Source organism: Haemaphysalis longicornis, unplaced genomic scaffold, assembly GCF_048455015.1.
Source record: "Haemaphysalis longicornis isolate Haplotype H1 unplaced genomic scaffold, Haemaphysalis longicornis Haplotype H1 scaffold_13, whole genome shotgun sequence".
NCBI lineage: Eukaryota > Metazoa > Arthropoda > Arachnida > Ixodida > Ixodidae > Haemaphysalis > Haemaphysalis longicornis.
In genome coordinates, this window is record NW_027526233.1 from 58,734,639 (window position 1) to 58,743,702 (window position 9,064).

Genomic DNA, 9,064 nt, shown 5'->3' on the forward strand with positions numbered 1-9,064 from the left:
TCTGGGACAAGACCGGCGAATGCAGAGCTGCTCCTCCGGATATCCTTGTTGCAGAAGATAAGAATTATCCTGATTTTGTAAGTGTTTGTCTTAATTCACATTGCGTCGCGCAAGCTATTTCCGATGCTATGTATAGTCACGGCACCTAAGCTAGAATACGTGACGTTCATGGAATAGAATGGGACAATACACTAGTTAATTCGAGACAAAAGCCCCGTTACAGTTTCCGAGACCTGGGTTAAGAGTCGGCAATGGGAAAGCAAACAGCGAGTAGGGGGAACATTATTCTAGAATATTGCTGCCCATTGAAGAGGCTCGCCGCGTGCCTTCAGTGGACCTCATAACACTGATGTGACAACAATGGCACAGACCTCATTTCGCTCGGAATAAATTTTGCAAACATAACTATCACCGTATTCATTTACTGAAACAGGAAAAAGCGTTAATCTTTTGATGCGCATCTATGCCACTCTTGTCCGTAACTCGAACTCGTTCTTATTATCTTTCTTCAGGTAACGCTCTCCGTACTTGACCTTGGTAAAACAGTGGACTAGGTTTTCTTCTGTTGATATCGCACTCATTGTGTACTTTGACCAGCTAATCGTAGATGAGCTAGTAGAGGAGTATGACGTACAAACGAGCACGTACAGAATTGTGCATAAACAGGCATGCCAGTACTTTCGTAAGGTGCGTCAATGGGCATAAGCACACGTTAAAAGCGTGGATGTGGAAGAAGCATGCACTCGGAGTTACAGGTTTGCCTAACTGGCGGAAATCCGCAAAAAGAAGCCGACATTGTTAAATAGTCGGAACACCATGCCGCTGCTGTCCTCACCAAGCCATAATATTGCAGTATACGTTTTACAGCAAAGCTGTTTAACTCTACCCTCAATGGGTTCAACGCCTTGGGCAAAGACGATCTCCGTGAGCAAAAGCTCGAAGGTGCCAAGGCCTAAGACGCCGATCGCATGCTCTCATTCGGCAAGGCTGAGTGCACTGTTTTCTTTACCATAAAAGTAAAATTAGGAATAAGGTGCATTGTACTTGTGTAATCCTGGCGGGGGTGTCGACGAGCACAAGTCTACACATCGCCGCAGGGCTGCATTAAGTTGTCTATGCATCTGTTTATGGCCCAAGGGCATCGAGGCAAAAGAGTGCCATGCCAGAGTGAGTGGTCTGCCCCTCAGTAAAATACAATTGGAAAGGACGTGAGAGCTAAAAAAATTGACCATGTATCTGCTCCTTTCGTTGCAAATGTCGTCAAAAGACGATAGTCTTTGTAGACATTCGCCAAGGAAATTCGCCCCTTTGCTTTCCCGCTCACCTCTCATGCTGTTCCTGTACCGTCGCGCTCATCCCAAGGTAAACACACTAAAGGTTTGCGCAAGGCGATTTGATTTTACCGCGTTCCACTGCCAGCGCTGCAGTACGGCGGAGACGCACCTGAAGGGAGGCGGCCGACTACAAGGTTTATAGAACCACGTAGCCGTGCTCCACGTGCGTTCCAAGCAGAACGTTGAACCTAGCTAGTGGAACCTTTGGTTCCTGTTGCCGCGTGATTTTTCCTATGCTGCCAGGAGGCGGCGGTTTTTTGCAGTAGATGTAGAATATCATTTGTTATCGAAAAACCACGCATCCATAAATTTTTAAGTGCGAATGCACTTTATAAGCGACCCCAAACCATCCACCGCCGGCGGCGGCGGCGGCGTCGGCGTCCGCAGTGCTCCTCTATATTTAAAAAAAAAGAAACAGCATCCGGCGCCAGGTTTCGATCCGAGGACTTTGCGGCCGCAGCGCGACGCTCTACCGACCAAGCCACGGACGCTTTTTTTTTTGTCTTTATTGCCGGTTTCAAACAAAATCCAGAAACTACGGTACATATGATAAAATCGCTGACTTCACTCAAGCCAGCGCTACATAACTAAAAACGGGGCATAGACAATACCTTTTCAAATTCATGCAACCATTCAGGAGTACAGTTCTGACTCTTCCACATTTCTACAATACGTTGGGCACTCTCACAGAAATACTGCCTTGCTGGCCTTCCGTCTACGTCACAGTGCCGAAACGCCATTCGAGACCTCCATATTCCGTGGAGAACCAGCAACATCACTAGGTCGTAAGGCACTCCATTATCGTTTTGCACTGCCAAAAACCGGATGCCATAAGAGCTCAACGGAAACTCCTTTTTCAATGTTCGCTGAAGAACGTCCCACAAAAACACCCCATCCCAACAATCCAAAAAACATGTTCCACCGTCTCGGGCTTTTTACACAAAGAACAGTCCACACCCCATGGCACAAACAGACCCTTTTCTAACATCCATGTTTTAACTGGTAACACGCCACAGTGCAGTTTAAAGAAAAATGTTTTAACACCCGGGGGAATGGCCATAGCTTTAACACGTTTCAAAACGTTCTGCCCGGGGCCCACCGGAAACATGGATCGGTATAAAGGAACAGGAAAACAGATTTCAGCAAGGTCTTTATACAGCTTTTTCTTCGACACAGCACTCAAGTACTCCATAGAGAACCGTACACAAAGAAATTGTGTCGCTTGAACAACTTCTTTTAAATACCCGTGTACTCCTCCATTGTAGCTTTGACATGACGTAACAATAAATTGGGGCAATAGCCTGCCTAACCTGACTTGAATAACAGTGCGCAGGAAGGGGTCCTTTACCTCGCGCAAGAAATAAAAACGATTCACCACTTGTCTCAAAAAAAGATGCGAGAGCGATAAACCGCCTTCGCGTACTCTTCGAAAAAGATTCACCAAGCCACGGACGCGACGCTGATATCAGTGTTAGTGACGCGCCTTATATCTTTAACGCATTCAAACTACGTCGTCAGCGGCGTGCGTTGGCGACTCAGCGGCGTTATAGCGGCTTGATAACTGCGTGGTGTACACGTGATACTACAAACCCGATGGAAGAGACGGAAGAGAAGGCGGCGAGGCGGTGGGCTGCGGGGGCCGAGCGCAAGCGCCGCAAGCGGGCCGACAACCGTGCATTCGCACTTTCACATTCTCCCCCTCGGGGAAATGCGGGGGAATTTTTTTAATAAAGGAGCACTGTAAATATTCCTTGTTTACTAATTTCCGGTCTTATATTTGAGTAACTTGTTTGTCTTGTTCAACAAAGTTGACAAGTATCAACATATAAACCGGGCTTACACGTTTACATTTGGCTGTGAGTATGTAAGACTATTGCGCAATATCCATTTTACTTTGGCCGGGTGGCTGAATCGAGTTACAGAGAGACAGACGCACAGACACACAGACATACAGACAGACCAAACTTTCTGGGTTGAAGTATCCCAAGAAAGATTATTGTCTTTAATAAATCATTGGTATTGGGACGTGAAAGGCTCTCAGTCTAGAACGTCATCAAAAAATGTCAAGACCCCGGCGTATACTATCTTGGAATCACGCTCGGTAGGTAATAGTTTTAAAAATCTAATATCTCGAATGTTAACATTTCCGACGGAACTCCGTGTCGTTGGGTTAAACTTGATGAAGAGGCCAATACACCAATCAAGGGCGTTTAGTGAAACTGGTCCCAACATTTCTGAGCCTACTCGGCTCCTTCCTCACGAGTGACGGTGTAAGACAAGAAGCAGCAGTTATATAAGGGGACTTATATTTTTCCTTTTTCCTCGCATCTTGCCCTTCGCGTTGGAGGCCGTGGGCGTAGATGGTAGGAAGGGCTCTTAGGGATCAATTCAGGCGTTCCCGGTTTCCTTGTATGTGCCAGGACTCGAGGAGTCTACTTTCAAAGTAATTGGTTTGAGTGCCAACCACCTCCGCGCCGTCCAAGTCAATCTTGTGGTCAGCTTTCAAGTGCAGAGCACTTTAGGGCCACGCCTTGTCGTCGTAGCTGGCTTGCTGTACCCAAGTAGAGCCGCACGGCGTTCCGTAGTAGCGGCTGTCGTCTCGGCGTAATCCCCAGGCTTCGAAAACCAAGCGGTTTATGCAGTCACAAGCGTTGCAAACTCGTGAACCGCTGCCGCTTGTCATACATCTTCCCCTTGTTTAGAGCAAAGAAAACTGAAGGTACATTTGAAGCAAAATAAACGTAACTGGCAGCGGCCGCGTTCATTTAGTTAGCAACGCTCTCTGGGCTGGTTTTTACGATAGTAAGCGAGAAAAAGTGGCAGTGCAGCGCCGGCACGCGCAGGAGGAGAAGCGAGCACAAAAAGGACAGAACTCCCGCTGGTGCAGTTTCAGACAATGGGCGCGCGAGCACTGCAAAGGCGGGAAATTCGAATTGCATTTGGTGATAGCAGTGAACGGATGACGGTGCTATAGTCTATTATAGGGAATCACTGCTCTGAACTTCCGACAGCTTTCAATTTAGTTGAACGGCTTTACTTTTTTTCAGTGTTCGGACAATACACTGCGCTCAATGTCCGACTTGCGAACGTCATTTTTGTGTTGTCGGAGGCGTTCTTGGAAGTCCCTCCTCTCGCCATCGTAACTATGGGGCATTCTGCGAACGCAGTTTTGCAGAGGAACCCTTGAGCTTTCTCTTTTTTTTTTTTTTTGGACTACGCTCTTTTGGTTTGGGCATCAGCCGTCCAAGCGTTGACACTGACTTGTGGGAGACAATTCCCTCCTTCCGAAGAATGTGGGACAATGTTTCACTCGTTCTTTTAACATAGGGGAGGGAAATACGGCTGGGTCGTCGGGCGGAGAGGGTGAGGAGTCAGACTGCGGAGGCAAAAGACGGGTTGTCGACCGGCGGCGTCAATAGAGCGGAATTTTCATGGTTGCAGCCTGTGGTGGAAGACGGCGCTTGGCGCTGCGTATGAAGTTGCTTATGTATCTATTTATCTTCAGGTCCGTGATTGCGGCTATTTCTTTGTTCCAGTCATCTTCTGTTGAACATCCTGTTCTAGGTCTAGGTAAAAAAGCTGTGACTGCAGAAGACTTGTTGAAATCTGGGTGATAGGAATGGAATTGTAGAAAGCGGCCGGAATGGGTGGGTTTCCTGTACACTGTGAAATTTAGTCCATCTGGTTGTCTTTTTATCAAAACTTCGAGGAATGGTAAAGTACTGTCCGTTCCTTTTTTTTCATAAAAATTGCATGGCTCGTTCAATAAATTAAGCTGTGACAAGAAGTTGTCAGCGGTTGTTTCTTTATTGATCAAAAAGTGCACTACACGTACCGGAGAAACACCTTGGGCTTTTGGGGGAAATTTTCCAGAGCGGCCGTTTCAATTTTTCTGTTACCAGGTTCGCTGTGGACACGGAAACAGCCACCCCCACCGCATTTTTGCTCGCTTGCTTTAAATATTCCTGATATAGGAGATATATGTGCTCTGCCGGCAGAACTACAGATGTTGCGCAATTTCGCCGAAGATGTGGCAGGTTGTGGAGCTCCAGCTGTCTTCGTTCTCGAAAGCAGTTGTGGTGGGTGCGATGGCCAGGGCGACAGGAACGTTGGTGAAAAGCTACACGACGTCATAAGAGACGAGTTTGTCACCTCGGTCGATCAGTACTTCAAAAATCCTTTGTCCCGTGAACATCAGGAGCCCTGTACCTAGCCGGCTTGAGGTTTTAAGTGCGAAGCACTTCTTAGTCGGACCTACTCCTTCCACCGCCGTCCGTCGCCCGCAGGTGTTATCGCGCCCTCCTCTCCTTAGCAACGGCGCGATAGCGGAGGGAAGGCGTCCATAGCAACGGCGCAGTGACGTCACTACACCATGTGATGGCGCGCGCTCTCGCCGTGACGTCACGCGCTCGCGCCTCCCTCCCCTTCCGCGCGCCGTGACGTCACGCGCTCGCGCCTCCTCTCCCCTCGCGCGGCTGCCGCTGCGCCGTTGCGCGCGTTCGCTGCCCTCTCCCCTTCGCTCGTCGCGCTCGCCCGCGCCTCCTCTCTCTCAGCCACCTGGCTCGGCGCGGCACACTATATAAACGGCCAGACCTCAATAAACGGCCAGACGGCCAGCAATAAACGGCCAGACCTCCGTGGGTCGACGCGCGCGTGCTCTCTCGCTACAGTCTCCTCGCTCGGCTCGGCTCTGCAGTTAGTCGCGCGCGCGTCTTCGTCGAGAGCGGTCGTCTAGTTCTGCAGTCTCGATGGCTGCCGATCCCGAAATGAAGGCTCGCGATGCCGAACGCAAGCGGGCGAAGCGAGCTGTGGCGTGCAAAATGCCACCAAACTCCAACAAACTCCCCCTCATAGCATCACCCCATGCTTCGCACGTCCTCATACTCCCCTTCGGGGAAATGCGGGGGAATTTTTTTGACCAACGAAGTCATTATAGAATGATTACCAACATGGCAGTTACTACACCTTCTTCGCAATAGTGAACATTACCTCCTTACCTCACGGCTCAGAACATGCACTTTATGACACCCAGGTCAACACCGTTACACTGGGACGAAAACACAGCACGAAGGGTTATATGGAAGTGAGGTCAGAAAGAAGCTTTCCGCGTAGAATCGTTTGCATAGGTTAGCTTGGCTACGATGGGTGTGCTCGTGTGCTCTCCCACTGTCCTCGTGTGACCGACGCTGCTGCCTGTCTCGTCGCCCCACGTAGGCGATGACACACAGCGCTCTTACAAAACGCAGCGCAGCACCTTAAGCACTTTCAAGAAGTTCGGTGGGAGCGAACTCGTCACGTACGCAAACCGAGCCTGCCGTCGTAACGTACTACGCGCAATTTAGGCGGCCGCACAACCGCCCCGCTTATTTTCCAGTGCTCTCGGCTCGGTGAACCAGCAAAACGCGCTACTGTTGTGCGTAATTCGTGTGTAATGATGAATGTAACGCTACTTTTCTACTTGCATGTTAACTACCCGATAAACTCTTGTCCCTGTACGCTTGGCGTGACTTACCGGGCCGCCAGTGATTTACCGGGCCACCGACAGATCATGCTTCGTTTCAATGTACCGCGCTCTATTTTTGCGAAGCTCGGCTTTTCCAGTGCAATATGCGATTGTTTAGGCCCTTCGTCGTCCTTACGACTGGAAAGGATTCAGATGCGCTTCCCTAGAACTGTATTTTGTCGCTACTCACCATTGAGTCATTATGGGCATGGGCGCCTTCTGGAGCTTCTGAATCATGACGAGGTTTCTGTTAGGGCTAAAGGCATGACCCGGCTCTTTTTTTTTTTTTTTGTATACATTGCAACTTTCACAGCCCTAGCCTTGAAAGCCCTGTTCACCTGCGAGTGCCAAGCCGTCCACTGCGGCCGGATGGCTGCTTTTATGTTGATAGATCACTCTGCCTGGCACCAGCTAGTCGATGCCAACATGCCTTTACCCGTCGATTTTAAAGCAAAGCTTTCTCACTCTACCAGCCAAAGGTTCTTTCGTGGCGTGCGGGACAAGAAACTCCCACCGCTACGGAGGCGGCGGCGGAGGGGGGAATAAGGGGCGGAGGGTTTCACTCATGGTGCACGGTGTAGATGGCGCGGCCAATTTACCCAGCGTTCCCCGCGCGGAAGTCCCTGCTCGCCGGCGGTGGCATCGGCAATACGGCTTTGTCGTCTGCTTTACCGACGGCTCTTTAGGGCCTTTTTTGGCACAGCTTCGCATCCATTGCACGCTGCTTTCACACGGCTTGATTAACTTGTTCGACAGCAGGTAACCTGCACCCGAATGAATTAAGTTGTCGTACGGCAAATATACTTTAATGATTTCTTTGCAGGAAGAGAAAACAAAATGTACAAACTATATACAGAGATTTGGGCGCTAGAAAGACGCTACCTTTTCCACAGTGCTTCCCACGAATGGGACTCCGTTTTTTAAATTCGTGAAAGCCAAATAGGTTGCGTTTTAAGAGGCATTACAAAAGGCGAAAGGAGCAACTGGTTCTGATAAACTGTGATTATAGAAAATTCCTCAGCTTTCTCGCAATTCTTAAACATACCAAAACTAACTAGTTTAAATTGGTATAAATAGGAATCACTAAGCTCACATGCCTAATTGTTTCGGTGTCTGCGCTTGTGTCGTGCGGTTTTGTATCCCACGCTTGCACATCAGGATGGCTAGGTCCCGCGGTCTCACCCTTCGAAAGACGCTCCTCTCCGTTTTCTTTCTCCCGAGTCACACCCGGGGTACAGTGGCGGCGTCCGCCGCTCTAGCCCGGCCGTTGCCGACGCTGCTGTTGCGTTCGGGACGCTGCCTCCGAGAATTCCAGATAACGGCAGGCAGAATCTCTGGTTTCACTCTTTGTAGAGCCACGGGTGTAAATTGAAGTGGGGTAGCACGGGTACTGTTGGTTGTGTCGTTTAAAGCTTTGCTCTCCCACGACCTTCACAGCGTGCACTGAAGCCAATTTGTTTTTCGATTTCAACGAAGAGCTTATCACTCGGAGGACGCATTTTTTAAGTGCAGAGCACTTTAAGCGCTCGCCTTGTCGTCCTAGCTTGCTCGCTCTACACAAGTATATGAGCACCAAGGCGACGTCCCGGGGTAGCGCGGTTGTTCGCGGCGTACCCAAAGGCTTCGAAAGCCAAGCGATTTATATAGTCATAAGCGTTCGAAACTCGTGAAACGCTGGCGCTTGTCATACATCTTCCCGTTGTTTAGCGCAAAAAAAACTATAGGTACATTTGAGGAAAAATATACGTAATTAACCGGCAGCGCCCGCGTTCCTTTAGTTAAGGATGCCCGTCGGTTGGTTTTTACTAAACGCAAAATGTGGCAGTGCAACGCCGGCACGTGCCGGGAGAGAAGCACAAAGAGAACAGAACTCCCGCTGGCGCAGTTCCAGGCAGGGGCGCGCGTGCACTGAGAAGGCGGGAAATTTGAATTGCATAGGGTAGTAGCAGTAAGCAGATAACGGCGGTACAGCCCATTATTGCGAATCACTACTCTGCTCTTCCGACAGCTTCCAGATTGAGTGGAACGGCTTTAATTTTTTTAAGTATGGGGTACGCAGTGTACAAGCAATAACTGTGTCGTTTGAAGAGTGTGGTATCGGATAAGGCAATTTGATTTTAGTTTTTGCTAATTTCTGCGGGCTCCTGGTGTCATATGGGGATGCTTCCAAGACGTGTTTGGTTACGGACGCCGCTAATTCTGTAAGCCCATCGCCGCACAGCTTACG